Genomic DNA, 16712 nt, shown 5'->3' on the forward strand with positions numbered 1-16712 from the left:
ATTCTTTTTTCTTTTGAGAAGATGCGTACTCTTTTTTTAGACTGGACCAAAATATCATCAAGAAACCGTGCTCCTTTTGTTCATTTTTTAGCACAACCTTAATTTTGTAAATGGTCGAACCAAGAAGTCCTCTAGCGCAACTCTTCTCCCCTGCTTTTCAGTGGCAGCACCAGCGCATGCACTCGTCGCTGGCTCGGCTGCGTGCCACCGCCAACCATAGCTTGAGCGGATGGAAGATGTATGCCGCAGGGTCACTCTCGATCTCTTTTTCCGAATGGATTTGAGGAAGCCTTCAGCCTTTCACAGGTAAATCCCTAATTTTCATGCATCTCACATGAGGTAAATGTCATCCCAGATTAGAAATTGTTGGGTAAAATCTCCATGACACAACCACGCTCAAGATTTAGTAAAGAAGATATTTAAATCTCCTTGCTGCAGGAACTTTTTCTTGGATCTGATACAAAAGAGATTGAGAATTGGGGATTGTTCATTAGAGGGATTAGAGTTGATATCCATTGCCAAATGAAAAAGGTATGATCTGTATTTTTTGCTCTCAGAAATTACTTCTACGTTTATAGAAATGTTAATGTAGAAAGAACTTATGTGTACAAACATGATAGAGTTAGTTCACGGATACAGAACTGATGAACATAAATTTATATATTTTGTCGAAATATTAAAGATCCATATGTACGCATACATTTATTCACTCGAGGAGGCTAATGCCTATGTTTTTAGAGAGACAAATTGAGGAGATTTGGGGAATCAGAAACTATTCGTGAGAGAGATGTGAGTGTTAGATTGTGAGAGATTAGTAATGGCTATTTAGGGGAATTAATCGGTGAACTTTCTATAGAACATTTCTAAAAGATTTGGATTTTGAGATTAACCGTGAATATATTTTAGTTGTGGATTGTGGCTATAATGTGGGAGATTACGAAAAGCTTATTGTAGGTGGAATCCATTGGTGATTTCATTGTTTCATCTGTTGCGATATTTTTTGTGTTAAAAATATTCAAGGATAAATAACTGATTTTAAATTTAATATTTTACAGAAAGATCAAACATATATATGTATGGATTAATAACTACTCCCTCCGTTCCAAAATAGATGACTCAACTTTGTACTAAAGTTAGTATAAAGTTGGGTCATCTATTTTGGAACGGAGGGAGTATTTAAAAATTTAACATGCCAACCAAGTAAATGTGTTGTTGAAAATTTATGGTAAGGTTGTCCGTGACTCTATGTAATTATACATGAATTGTCTAATGACTTGAGGAACTGCACTATCAATTAAAAAATCTCTTTGTAAACAATATTCTTTGCGACATCTTCGGTTGGACACTCTTCGTCATCGATCAACACCTTCAATCCTTCCTTGTTTGTCACTCTTGATAGTGCCACATATAGTTGTCCATGGCAGAATACTTGCTTAGGCAAATATATGCCTACCTTGTTTAAGGACTGACCTTGGCTCTTGTTTATTGTCATTGCAAAGCACACTGATAATGGATATTGCCTTCTTTTCAGCACGAATGGCCATTTTGAGTCGCTTGGTGACATGATGATTCGAGGTATGTATACCTTATCGCCGACATGTGTTCCTGTGATTATTTGTGTCTCGATGTATTTGTTTCCAAGTTGTGTAATTGTCATTCTTGTACCGTTGCATAAACCCGCTGCTTGGTTGATGTTGCGTAGTAGCATGACCGGCAAACCCACCTTCAGTTTTAACTTATGGTCTGGTATTCCTGGGGACGTTAAGGTGTTGAGGAACTCAGTAGGCTGCATGTTCATCATGATGTTGGTATTTGTCGTTGCCTTGCACACTGTGTCCAGGCTTAGGTATGTCACCTCTTCACCTTGTATTTGGCTCATTATGTGGTCATTTATCTCCTTGACTGTATCATTTCTTGGACATGGTATTGCTCTTTCTTCTAGGTAATCCCGCTCACAGTAATTTTGCAGCAAATTTGGGTATATGCTTTTGACGATTTGTTTTTTACGATTTTATCCTTTCTCTAGCAGTAGGTCTTTTGGTATTTTTATCCAATCCTCTCCTTCATCTGATGTTGTTTTCCCATCGCCAATCTGTAGTATCCACTCTGCCAATTCAGCAACCTTTTGCTTTTGTATTGGATCATCTGACAAACACTTCAGCCGCATGTTCTGTGTTAACTCAAATATTTCAAAGAGTTTCCACAGATATGACCTTTTGATTGAAGCATTTACTATCTGCTCTCTCCTTCCTTTGGTTATAACTGGCAGGATTTGTCTGAAGTCGCCTCCTAGTATAACTATCATTCCACCAAATGGCTTTTCATCGCTGTTTTCATTAGTGAACCTTAGAATATCTCTAAGGCTTTTGTCTAGTGCCTCGAAGCAGTGTTTGTTTGCCATAGGAGCCTCGTCCCACAATATAAGTGAGGTCTTCTTTAGCAGTTCAGCCAAATGCGAGCCTTGTTTTATTTCACACGTTGATTCTTCAGTGATATTAAGTGGAATACGGAACCTTGAGTGTGCTGTTCTTCCACCTTGGAGAAGCAACGCTGCAATCCCACATGATGCTACTGCAAGTACTATCTTCCCCTCTGATCTTAGCTTTGTCGTTATTGCTTTCCATAGATAGGTTTTTCCTGTGCCACCGTAGCCTTCGACAAATATCTGCTTTCCTAGGCCTTTGTCGACTGACTCCATTATTGCATCATAGGCCTTTTTCTGGTCTTGGTTAAGATTGTTTAGTATGATTTTGTGCTCATCCTTGAGTTTGTCCATGTCGTAGTTGACCTCTTCGTTTATTAGTCTGTTCCCAAGTTCTTCTAGCTCTGCGGCATTTGGTAGTTCTATGTCTGGATAGTCCTTTAGTGACTTTCCTACTTGCCTCATCAGTTTTTCTATCTCAATCAGACCATACGCTTTCTTCTGTGTGTTTGTAAGCCGAAGTGTTGGAAAGTTTAGAATAGTCCTTCTTTTGTATTGCATATCTTCACACAACGCCTCCCATGTTGAATCCCACAATACCTTTGGGTTTGTGACTTCGCAATGGGACAATATGGTGGTGAATAACTGACGTAGTTGTGTTCTGGATGCCCAACTTGATGCTTCATTGATACAGTCAATCCACTCGGTGTCATCATCAAGAAATCCGAGGGCTTGGCATGCTGATTTGTATGTTGGGTGAATGACTCCATCAACGGTCCTAATGTCCTCAAATGATGTGCATCCTTTCTTGGTGTTTAGAAGCATCCTCATATGATATCTCTCGCCACTTGCGGGATGTGCATAGTAGATTCTTCCAATTGCATAGTCCCTTTTCGGTTTTGCCAACATTTTGTTTTGCTTTTCCATACAAACTTTGTAGGGAATTTTGCGTAAGTCAATCCTTTTCCTAGCTCGTATATTTTATTTGCCTCCATCCACTGAGTGAACTTGGTGATTTTAGATCCGTCCCTTGTTACTATCTTTTCAAGATCAGTGGAGTCTGGAAAAATGACTTGTTGCTCATTTTCAAGATGGAAAGGTAGCCTCTCAACTGCTGGATCGCGATACTGAAGATCAAACTGAAATATCCTCCAGCATGCTTCTGATGTTGATATGTATCTCATCTCTAGGTATTTCTTGATCTCGTCAGTTTCGTTTGTCGTGCCCCTTTCCTTGAGCAAGGCTGTAACATGGTCGTCGTCTTTATGGATATACTTAAATAGGTACTTGATTGATCTGGACCTATTGCACCACTTGACATTTATGTGAGCTTGATACTTGACCAGAAGGTTCCGGTTGTATGGCACGACAAATCTGTTGTCGAGCATCACCCCTCCCTTTTTGATCTGCCTTCCGTCATCCCTCCTTTTATATACTGGAAATCCGTCCTCGTCAATGGTAGTGCTGACATTGTATCTTTTTGGGAAATGCTTGGTGCATCTATGGTCCACCATGCATGGTGAGTTTTTCTTAGCCTCACCGCACGGGCCATGCATCATGAAGTTCTCAACAGCTTCAAATGCTTCTGGATCCTCATCCTTGTTTGGGATCTCAGCGCTTATTATTTTGTCGATTTGCGATGGTTCCGGGTACTTGTCTTTGTCCTTCAAAAATATTAGTATGTGGGCATGCGGGAGTCCTCTCTTCTAGAATTCTATTGTGTAGATGACTGCAGTTAATTAATAGTTTGTCAGATTTAGCTAAAATTAGAATGCATGTTACTAAAGAGCTAGAATCTTACGGAGTATAAGATGATGCATGTTTCTAAAGAGCAGGAGTCTGACGGACTATAAGATGATGCAAGAAAGAGTAAAGATTGATAGTCAATGGGACTTTCTTGCAACTGTTTCTCCAAAGTATTTCTTTTCTTTTATGTCTCTCATTAGCTCCTTTAGTTTGATCATAAATACTCTGTCCACAATATCTGGCCGATCGGCTGGCTTTTGGCCACCTCCCGCTTCATCTAGCATGTATTGGATCTCAGGCCACTTTGCATTGCATGTGAATGTTATAAATAGGTCTGGGTATCCAGCCCAACGACATATTGCAAAGGCATCTTGCAAATATTGTGCCTTGTTTCTTCTACCACCTGTAAAAGATGAAGGCACAATTATCCTCTTTCCAACTTGCTCTGTTCTTGTGTCCCCTCGCTCAATTGCATCCTGCAATCCACTGTAAAGTTCAGTTCGTAGCTTTCCTTGATTGTGTCGGATCCAGTTTAGTCTATTTTGCTCGATACATGTGTATACATCCACCCAAAATTGCAGTGACAAATGCCCGGACTTGAGCAGTAACATTCCTTGATCAGGACGTTGTTGTAGGTAGAATGCATAGTAGTCCAACAACGTTACGTATTTCCTGCTGTTTGTACCTCCTTTTGTTTTCTTGTAGGGTATCTCAAGTTTAAAACCATCTTCTCCATATGGGAACAACAACGGATATTGCATGGACATGAATTTCGGGTGGATCTCTGATATCCTTTGCGGCTCCATATTTTTGTACTCAACAACAATGTCACGTCCTTCACTCTCTCCGGTTGGATCTCTTACTACCAATGCTGCAACTTCAGATGCGGATGGAAGGTTGTGTGCTCCGTTCCTTTTGCCTAGTATCCGAAGTGTGTAATCATGGTAGTCTCCTTCTTGGAATCTGTCTCTTGCCATTCTGAATGTTTTTGCGAGGATATTGTTGTCGTCGAGCATTCTTCAGTTCTTTGACGATGTTGGGGTTCACTGTTGATTTATTATCATTGCATCTTGACACACTTATCCTGTTTTCCACCTCATTTTCGGTATTATAGATGTATAGCTGTGCGAACCGAGGTTTGTCTGTACCTTGAGGCAAAAGAGTTCCGATATGGTGGTAGTTTTGTCCATGCAAACGAAAAACATAAGGTCCTTTGCGAGTGTTTATTTCCTTGTCCACAGCTCCTCCCATCGATGTGAATGAAAACATTGAGTTGTATGACCTTATATTTTCTTTGAAGTTTACCGAATCCTGCCCTTCACTTCTTAAGAGGTTTCTAAGGTATGGTGGAGGTTCTCTCAGTGGCGGCAGATCGATTTTCCCTTGTTTGCAGCATATTCCAAAAGAGGGTGTCGTAGTTCCTTTGTTTGAATTTAATCTTTCTTCACACCATAGCAATGCTTTGCAATATTGGCATTTGTATGTTGGCCTTCCGAAGTTCCATGGCTTGCTATTAGCACTTGTCGAGGTTCTGGTTCTGTTGTTATCTCCAACATTGACTCTAGTGTTGTTTTTGTTGGTTTCGCTTCTGGCGCGGTTCAATTCCCTATCTTCTTCAGCATTAGCCTTTCTCAATCATTTAGGAGCCTCTGTGTTCGCATTTCTTCTTCCCTCTGCAGTCCTTGTCCGCTTTCTACCCCTTGAGTTTAGAGGTTGTTCTTTCTTTCTTTTTGTCTGGTGAGCTGCTGGGTCTAACGTATGTTGGACTCTCATATCTGCAAATGTGATTTTGTCAGTGCGTATAGTTTTCTTAACATAGTATCATGTAATATGATTTATGTTGTACTCCCTCCATAAAGAAATATAATAGCGTTTAGATTACTAAAGTAGTGATCTAAACACTTTTATATTTCTCTACAGAGAGAGTACTTAATAGTGTTTTGCCTTTGCAGGCATGCAAGTGCATTTGGTGATATAAGAGACTACTAATGGACGTTGTCACATACAGTACATCTGGAGATCAATGTTGTTTATCTGGTAGGGAACTATAAATCAATAATTGTTCAACCGTGTTGCTCTTTTTGTAGCTTTGACATTATTATGATGGTAGTGTTAGGATGCATGAAGAAAAAGAATTTTATAGTTCAGTATGAGAAGAGTTTTGACGCAATGTTGAGCTGAGATCAAAATGCAGGCACACACATGAAGAATTGCATGGGGATATTACCTGAGGCTGATGGTGCTGATATTGTGTCTTCAGTTCGTCGGACGTTTCTTTGTGCCTTTGATCGTTTGGGTGTCGCCGGCGTATATTGGATGCAAGTTGCTGGAGTTGTTGCCATACCTTCAATTTGTTGGCCGTCTCTTGTGTTTGATCTTCCCGACATCATGAAAAAGTAGCTTTTGAGAAAGTGCATCATGGGTCATTTATGAATGTCTGACTTGTAAAATTATGGTTGAATGATGATTATGTGATATAGGCAGAGGGAAAAGTGTATGTGACCATACCTCTTGTTTGTTTTCTGAGACTATGATCTAGCAATTTGACTAATGTAGATCACCCGAGGACAAAGGTTTTATGAGAATATGTTGGCTGATAAGGAAGCTAAAATAATGCACAAATTAAAGAGAGGAAATATATAATACCCTGAAACCTTTGCTTGCTTAGTCGTTGAGTTGCTTCGAATTTGAGAAGACGGATCAGTCGGCGATGAGGCTTGTTGTGCTAGTAGGACGTGATATGATGCACTTTATATAATGATATGGCTAGATGTTTTCCTAGACGTGTAGGATTAGGAATCATGTAGTGAGTCAAAATCGGACAATACAATACGGATTGTCTTTAAAGGAAATTTAGCTTGAATAAATAGTAGCTTTTTTTGAGCAACGACTAATAGTTTGTCCTACACCAACAACTTCTGATTAGTGAGCTAATTTGGGCTTGTGCTTGGCTGTCAGAAAGCTGTCTAGCTCCCCTAAAAATGTACTATATTTTATTCGCACTTCAACTCTCCTGCTGCAGTGCTGTCCAAAAGAATTAAAAAAATCATTCCTGCCACGCCGCTTATTATCTTCTCACACTTCATATCAATGGACTATTCCTCTTCCACACAGTTCTTCTAGAAGGATATTCTTCGGATGAGCAAATCGCTTCCGATTAGCTTCCGGCGACCCGCTGGGCTAAGATTCTCACTGGATCCTCTCTTGCGCCAAGGAGGGCATGCGGTGGCGTGGCTGGCGGCCGCACGGAGACGCCGACACAGGCAAGCTTTTGCGAGGTGAACCAATTAGCTATCGACCTGCGTGGAGCAGCGCGGCGTAGCAGGCACTAAGGAGAGCGGAACCTGGGTGCATCAGTGCCTCAAGTAGCAGCGCAGGTTTGGCCTTCAACTATCTTGCCTAGTCAGTACCTAGTTCAGCTAGGTATGCGTCTGGCCCAAATACATTTTGTCTGCAAAATAATTTTGGTCGGATTTTTTGAGGGTTAGTGAGAAAGAAATAAGCTTAAGTCTGTGAGTCCCCATCATATGATTGTTCGTGATGTAATAATATACGCCCCGGATAAAAGCTCAATCCATCTTTCCGTCGTTTTAAATTTCGTTGTGGCTTCATATGGAACAGTTCGCAGTCGATGATTTTGATTAAAAAATTTCATAATATTCCAGATGAATTTCCAACTCAATCTTTTCAAATACCGTTGAGCATTTTTGTTCTCATATATTCTAGGCCATGCTTTAGCAAATGTTGCAGGCACATCAGAGCTTTGACCAACCACACAAATCCAATGCTAATAAATTGATTAAGATCAAATGAATGTACTGGTCATTCTATCTTCTGAATAGTATACAATACTTGAATTGTTTGAAAACAAAATGTCATATTGTTCATACATATTGATCATATATAAAAACACACTAAATATTCCAGTTCTTGGATACATTAAAATAATAAATATTGGATAAACTACTGTCCCAAAAAAATTCTGGAAAAGGTCCTTCCTCTCTTGGGTCTTGTTTGGCGTACTTGATCTTCGAGTTGACGATTACATCGTCTTGATGCTATTAGTCTTTTTGGTCAAACTTCGTGTCATCCTTGTGGAGCCTTCATGTTCAACTTTTGCCTTTTTGTTTTTTGCATGAACACTTCTGGTGCTTTTGGGCACTGCCTTTTCTAATTTTTCAGATATACTATTTTTCACTTCTTCTTCTTCCGAGTCTGATAATACAACAGATCTTCGCCTCCTTTTCCCACCATCGACACTCGTTGATGATTTTTGATGTTGATGCTCCTTCTGATGTACTGTACTCCCATTGCTTTTATCTTCTGGCTCCTCTTTCACAGGGACCAACTCACATATGTTTTTGCTAAGTTCACACTTGCTGATTTGTACCTGCAAAAATCACATAAATGGATGAATTAAGAGATGAATTTATGTAAAGAAAAGCTTGTACAGTGCAATATTCAATCACCTTTTTAACTGGCTTATTCGGTTTCTTTGTTTCTTGTTTTAACATGTTGTCCACTTCATCATCCATCAAATCCTGTTGAGCACAATGGATCAAGAATTGTAAATACTTGCTTCAATAGTTCCATATAAAAGAGTATAATAATTGGTGTTTAAATAGATTTGATAGTTTAATAGACCATTACCTCTTCAGCTTTATCCTCTAAGTATCTCTTCTCAAGCTTCTCATCAGGCACAAATATTTTCTTTACTGCATAGTTCTGCATGCCTAGAGTGAGGTTCTTATTGTTGAGTTTGAGTCGAAAGATGAGTCTTTGTCTACATAATTCTTGTATAATCTTGGGGACTTCTTCTGATTTTCCATCTAATGAATCCAACAGGAATGAGACTGATGTATTGAGCATTCGTTCAGCCTCTTCATCAAATAAAGTGCAACTTGTAGTAGCACTGTGATCACTAATTTGAAGCCGAATACGATACCTAGAATCACATTGCGTTAGTGTAATGCAAATGTGACAGTACATAATGATGGTCAAATCAAGAGAATATGCTTACCTAGGTGTTAAACCTTCTGGATACGTATCACAATTCTTGCAATAATAATTATGTGATTCTTTTGTAGCAATTTTGTTGCAAACATCGCATGACATGTACCACCATTGAATATTTTCTTGTAACCGATCAATTGTAGCTATTGTGGTGAACACAAAGTCCTGAAAGTTGATGAAGAAAATATAGCTCTTTAAAGAATATGCAGTCACTCATACAAATATGTCAAATACATCTGTAGGTATTGGAGGCTTCTACAATATCATGTCTTAGAGGAGTTCTGATTCATTACCTCATCTGTTGGGTTGTCGTGCCTAATTCCAGTAAGTTCTTTTAAGGTTATCCTTCTGTAAAACATTTGATCTTCCAGCGTCCCTTGAGTACTTTTATCTATCTCCATCACTTTTGGTAAAGTTTCTTCGGTGGAGTGGCTATAAAAAAGTTAGTAAATGAAGATATATTATGAAATTCTATATGACCAGAACCTACAAATTGTGCTTAATACCTGGCACGAAGTTCCCAAGTCTCGGGTATATCTAGATTCGTATATAATCTTGTGGCGCTAGTTGACTTTAGGCACAAACCTATTTAATGAACAATAAATTGGTTAGATTTATTATTTTGGTATGAAAAAAAGACATGGAAACATATTCAACTTACCATTGAATTTTTGCACCATTGTTGAGGTAACAATAATAATTGTTTGATTGCCAATTACATCCTCACTTAAATGATGAGTTAATCTTCCCCATAATGATACTCTGATTCTATCACCCCTGAATAATTCATTCCAAAGTAATTAATGGTAATAATAATATAAGTGGAAGAAAATAGCCTTTACCCTTTAGTGAAAAGCTGATACATGGATATACACTTACTCTGGCATTAGAATTTCAATCTGACATACATCTGCAGGTGTTTTCTTCTTTGTTATCCTTGATTCTATTGGCTTAATCTTGGTAAGTAACCCAATGACATCTGCAAATTAGAAGATTAAAGACTTCAAACATTAGAAAGTTATTCATTTGAGTTTATTAATACAACTACCAAGAAATGACATCAAATTTAAATTGCCCACTTGGATGTAAGAATATGACTATCAACATACCTGAGCATTGTTGGTCTTTTTCTAGACGTTCTTGTAGGGTATCTTTGCTAGCAAACTCAAAGTAGTAATCTAGAAAATTATCCGATGAACCTTTCATCTCCTTTAATTTTGTGTTGAATAAAATAATAATTTTAATTTCATTGCTGACTGGTCGATATTTTGTCGAATCTACAACTTTAAAATTGCTAAAAGCATATATAGAACCCTAGTTGATCTTTGCTCTGTAAGTGTCTATTAGATTCTTCCAAATAGTAGCATGAACTATATGGCCCTTCAAAATTTAATGAAAGAAAAATCTTAGTAGTAATTTTAACAATAAAACAATCCCCACTGTTAATTATGTGAAGAAAATACCTGCTCATCCATCAAGATCAAATCGATGCTTATAAGTTCATCAGTCAAAGGATTGATCGAGTCCCACATTCTCATTACTTTGGCTTTAATATTCCATGTCTGTCCTCTTGTGGTTAACTCACTCAACTTCGTGTAGGCCATAGAGACGTTGCCCTCAAAACAATTTTAGAAGGAGTGGTTCATATGATAATACAATAATGAAATTTGGTTAGAAAGAAGTGCTCTAACTAATGGTTAATGAACAGGAAAACATGGTGTTCATAAGGAGGTTGCAAAGACATGCAGGGATGGAAAGATGTAAACAGACCTCAAGATTTAAGCTATATATATTACCCAAACTTAATGTTTTTGTCGTTTCTTCTTCTGTCCTTCGATGTGCTGGGCGTCCCGACATATGTCGCCCCTTCGATTTGTGTGGATATGTTGTTGTGTTAATCTCCCTTCAATGGGTGTTCCGGCGTCTATTATTCCGTGGGCGTTCTGGGGTGTCTGCCCCAACCTTTATATTAGTCAAAGGTTGTTGAGTTTGAATTCTGTACGGATGACTATCCGCTGTAAATTATTCTGTTTGCAATAGTATACGTCCGTATCCTTGACTAATAGCAATCCGTTTCAAAGTCCTTCACGTGCAATAGTATATGTCCGTGTACACTTGCCTAATACTACGTGCAATAGTATACGTCCGCTTCAGTTTTTCTTTCAGGTGCAAAAATATTCACGTGCAATAGTACACGTCCATTGAACTTTCCTAATATCAACCCATTTTAGATCTTCACCGTTGATACATCTTAGTTTTAACAGTGCCAAATCATCACCGTTGGTTTTCTATCGTTTTAATTATATAATAGATATTACAGTCTATTACAGTCAAACATAAGAGACAACTCTTTGCTGAGTAAGGTTGTACTATATGGCTTCAAACTTCAAATTTCATAGACCTGGAGCTCATGTAAAAGAGTGAACACATAGGCTACCGGCATTAGAGTCGCTATTATTCCTGGACAATCAAAAAATTATATACTGAAAGAGATCTCATAGAAATGTAGATTTATGGACCAAATATACGATAAAGCAACAGATTCAACCAACTTCAAAGACCTAGATGTTTGTGATGCATCTGGATACCCATGTTGGCCCCCACATGCTCCTCGATGATATCATCGGATGAACCACGATGTCGAGGATTCAATCAACCCCGTATACAATTTCATTTGTCAATCGATACGTTACTTGCCCGAGACTCGATCGTCGGTATCCCAATACCTCGTTCAGTCTCGTTACCGGCAAGTCACTTTACTCGTACCGTAATGCTTGAGCTCATTATGATGATGCATTACCGATTGGGCCCAGAGATACCTCTCCGTCATACGGAGTGACAAATCCCAGTCTCGATCCGTGTCAACCCAACAGACACTTTCGGAGATGCCTGTAGTGCACCTTTATAGTCATCCAGTTACGTTGTGATGTTTGGTACACCCAAAGCACTCCTACGGTATTCGGGAGTTACACGATCTCATGGTCTAAGGAAAAGATACTTGACATTGGAAAAGCTCTAGCAAACGAACTACACGATCTTGTGCTATGCTTAGGATTGGGTCTTGTCCATCACATCATTCTCCTAATGATGTGATCCCGTTATCAACGACATCTAATGTCCATAGTCAGGAAACCATGACTATCTGTTGATCAACGAGCCAGTCAACTAGAGGCTTACTAGGGACATATTATGGTCTATGTATTCACACGTGTATTACGATTTCCGGATAATACAATTATAGCATGAATAAAGACAATTATCATGAACAAGGAAATATAATAATAATCCTTTTATTATTGCCTCTAGGGCATATTTCCAACAGAGAGAGCTTGCCATTATTTGGTCGCTTTGGCTATGTAGAAATGATAATGTTTTTAACGATAAAAGTACTTTTCTGTTGCAGGTTATCTACATATGTACCGAGACTCTTCGTTTATGGTTTTCTCTACAACGCGTGGAGAACCGAGACCTTTTTATGGAGGTGTGTACACGATTAGAGAATACGGCGAGGGATACTTTTACCCAACATGGATGGTAGCATGATCTTATGATTGGCCCCCTCCGCTTTAGGCGTTATACGGACTCTAAGTTTCTTTATATTTCACATTTTTTTCGTTTCCGTGGGAGGACCTTAGTTGACTGTGTCCATCTTAATTATGCAGAGCCCGGGTGTAATGTTTAAATCTTTTAAACAATAAAAGCGCCCCTTTTCGGGAAAAAAGACGCGAATAGACGATGTTGTTTTTTCAGGATTTTAAATCATGATTCCTTTCACAAGTTTTCATCGTTGCCATTAAAGAAACCACGCCGCCACAACGGTCAGTTCGTCCACAGGTAGGCCAAGCGGGTTGTTTGCTTCGCGTAACGCACATGAGATTTTTTGCTTGTGCATCCGAAAATAGAATGTACGTGTTTCAAATCTAAAGCACAACTAAATACCACCTATATAACTCAACAATAAACCAATCACGGTGGTTCCATCTAAAAAACGTATGATTTTCTTTTTGAGAAAACACAAAAAAGCACGTTGCATTGTGGTGAAGAAAAAATTGAGTTGGAATTAATGCATCCTACCTAAGAGACTTATCCCACTAACTTATTTATCTCAATATGCACGCATACGACCTCACATATAATTAAGAATGGGATAAGACTCACCTCAACCTGCAATCATGCATGAAAAAATGCCCATCATAATATTCAACCATGCATGAGAAAATATTTTTCATTCAGTTATTCTACTTATGTTCAATAAATATTGTAACAATTATACACAATAAGAAATAACATGCATGTGCATTTCAAATCTTGATTCTCATGTTGTCAACCCAAATTGGCCAAAGTTAAGGGTACACACAGGCCAAAGTTGGGATGCATTTTTAGCGCCAATTATGTTGTTTTTCAAAGTGCTCAAATTAAATATCCAATGCCACTTGAATCGGTGTGCTATTCCTGCAGGAGTCGTTGAGTTTCCCCAAATGGGTGAAGTTGATAGCAGCAAAGCTTTTTCCTCAATTAAGAATCAAGGTTTATCGAACCAATGGAAGCTTCTAAGATAATAAGATAAGTAGCACCCGTGCACAAACAAAATAAAATAGTTGCACCCAACGTGACAAGAGGGTTGTCAAGCCCCTTTTCTTGCTAGTTACAAGGTTAAGAGCACTAATAGACAGATAATAGTGAAGTTAAACGGTAAAATAAAAATAGCAAAAATTGGAAAAATAATAATGGATAATAGACCTGGGGCCATAGGTTCATGTAACACCCTGAGAATCATGCTTCAGTAATCTCTCCCTGATGTTGGTCATGTCATCATGATTACTATGCAAATTGACACTTGTCCAAAAATCAAGGCCATTTTCAATTTAAAATACATTAAATAAATTATTTCTTCAAACAACAAAGTAAAAATGTTCGTTGTGTTGCAAATATTCACTAACTATTTTTCATGAAGAAAACAACATAATTTGAATTCCCCAAATGTCCCTGGCCATTTATAAAGTGGTCCAATGGTAACTAATATAAGCTTTTAAATATAAAAACATATTTATACAATTCCAAACCACTTGAGACTTTGTGAGGGGGCTAATAATGTTGCATTTGAGTCATGGTCAACGTGGCAACAGTGTCGCGCCGGACGAGGGATGGCCACCCGGTACGGTGCACTGTGGCCATGCTTGCTCCGGGATTCGGGGATGGCAGGCTTTACTATAGCCACGCCCCGTCTTTTTGCCGTTATGTGGGTGCAAACTTTGAGGGTACATGTCAGGCCGTCTAAGAGGAGTCGGCCACTCTGGTGGCCGCTTGCTAGGAGTCGGCCCATCTCAGGATGGCTTGCTGAACCTTGCCGCCTTCCCACAGCCGGCTACTGGGCCAGCTGACCAAGAGAAGGCGACCCTTCGTCTTGGATGTTTGAGGGTGCAGTCGGCCCAATGTTTTTGAAGAACCAGGGGGAGCGGATAAGGCTACCCGTGGTTATTTACTCCGACAGTAGTCTCCAAAGCTGGCGGGGCTTCACGGCTAAAAGGAGAGTGAGAAGCCCAAGCAGCTTCCCACTCCGCGGAGCCGACAACTAGGAGTCGCCCACACCCAAGCGCGCCGCTTGGAATATTTTGAAGCCCGGAGGCGGGAACCAGATGGTTCTTGTGCCGGGAGCTGGGCCGGCCGCCCGCCGCCCACGCACCACGTGGCGCTCGCTGGACGGGCCGGCCTGCCAGCCCACGCGCGCGATGGGACGTTGCTGCAGGCTGGGGCCCACCACTACAGCGCCTCGGCCCACGCGCGGATCAGTTGCGGCCGAGGCGGGCGGTTGGCATTCTGGGACGGTTAATACACACCTTTACTGGCGCGATAAACGCGGGGTCGTTGGGGAGTGGGCGCAGTAAATTCCACGTCCCGCCCCCTCAGCTTCGCCACTCTGGGGCTATAAGTAGGGGAAGGAGGGGGAGCGGCAGATGCTCGCGCACCCTCCTCCTCCTTCGCCATTCATCTTCTTCTTCCTTCTTCCGCCACTGCTGCTGTTCGCCGCCGTGCCGTGCTTCCACTACAAGAAATATGTCAACTTGTGACCTTGACTATTGGTCACTGAATGGTCATTATTTTCATTTGTGACCTTTTTGTGATCAAAAATAGATGGTCAAAAGCTGGCAGTCGTAACCTGAAATTAACGACCTTCTCTGTGAGAAAGTCATAGACGTTTACGACCAAAATATGCCTACTGTTTTGTTTTGGTCACTAGCTGTCTGCCCAGGCCACGTCAGATCCGACGTGGCAAGCTGACGTGGCAAAATTACGACCAAACTAAAAGGTCATTGACAAGAATCAACCCGGTCCGGTTAGGTGTCTATATGGGCCAAGCCCATTAAATCAACCCATTTATTATATTTTTTCCTGCCAATTTTTGTTAGCTACCTGGGCCTGGACCAATAATTCGGCCTTTTATTTATTTCTGGGCCGTGGCCTTTTAACATTGTTTGGGCCATTATATTTTGAAGTTGGTCCCACCAATCAGATGGGTCCCACTTGTCATCATCACACACATTGGGCCCACTTGACAGAAATTTCAAAACTGCTCAGATTATTTTCATAAGTTGGTCCCACAAGTCAGGTTTCCATTCCACATGTTTTTAAATCACATACATAATCAATATTTCAGACCCAACAATACAAATGTAGTTCATCAAATAACACTAAATCTACTACAGTCTATACATAGTCTATTACAACCCCAATATGCCTGTTGTTACAATATTACAACTAGCGGAGCTACCCGTGCATTTGCGTGGCTAGACTATTTATTTATGATTATATTGGCTTGGAATTTTGACTTTATTTGTGCATTCGACATTACGATGTGATATTTTAGCATTCATTAAATATTTTAGCATGAAATTATTTTTTCTTTGTATGTGCTATTTTTTCCATTATATGAAAATTATATATGATAGATTTATTTTAAAATATTTTATTGTTTTTGTGAGTGTGTGTTAAAGGTATTAAGTATTGTGTTTTTTGTTGCGAACCAGCCTATGGTTATATAGTTAGGAGTGCAGTGGTATTCCCAGCTTATCGGCGTTCAAATCCTTGACTTGACACTATTGCTCGAATTTTCATTAATTTATTTTAGCCTATTTGGCAATGTGCGTTTAGTGGGGGGAGACGTCCGGTTGACTACGAATTTGTCTGTGTTGACTTTATGAATCTCAAGATGATGAGCTGACTTAGTCTCTTTAATCCACTCGTAGGGTGTGCTTGCCTGCCTTCATAGGAGTGAGTGTATGTGTGCATATATGAGTGTCTGCGTCTGTATTATGTTAATATATATATTTTTTATATAGAATTCAGAATCAAACCATTTAGCTAACATAAAAACTATCGAAAGGAAATGCCCTTTCTATTTATGTACTCATTTTGTTCATTTCATGAAAATTATGCATGATAGATTTAAACTTTTTTGTGACTGTGTTTTACTCCCTCCGTTTCTAAATATAAGTCTTTTTTAAGATGTTAATACGGACTACATACAAATGTA

The 16712-nt window shown here is 39.5% G+C and overlaps 1 long non-coding RNA gene across 1 annotated transcript; it reads left to right on the top strand.

Moving 5' to 3' along the window:
• Positions 1-425: 425 nt before the first annotated feature.
• LOC123113292 (uncharacterized) lies at positions 426-6795 on the top strand. Its single transcript, XR_006455980.1, has 3 exons — positions 426-531; positions 1532-1575; positions 1703-6795. It is a non-coding gene; the product is annotated as an uncharacterized lncRNA (long non-coding RNA).
• Positions 6796-16712: the final 9917 nt, after the last annotated feature.

This window comes from Triticum aestivum, chromosome 1B (assembly GCF_018294505.1).
Source record: "Triticum aestivum cultivar Chinese Spring chromosome 1B, IWGSC CS RefSeq v2.1, whole genome shotgun sequence".
Taxonomy (NCBI): domain Eukaryota; kingdom Viridiplantae; phylum Streptophyta; class Magnoliopsida; order Poales; family Poaceae; genus Triticum; species Triticum aestivum.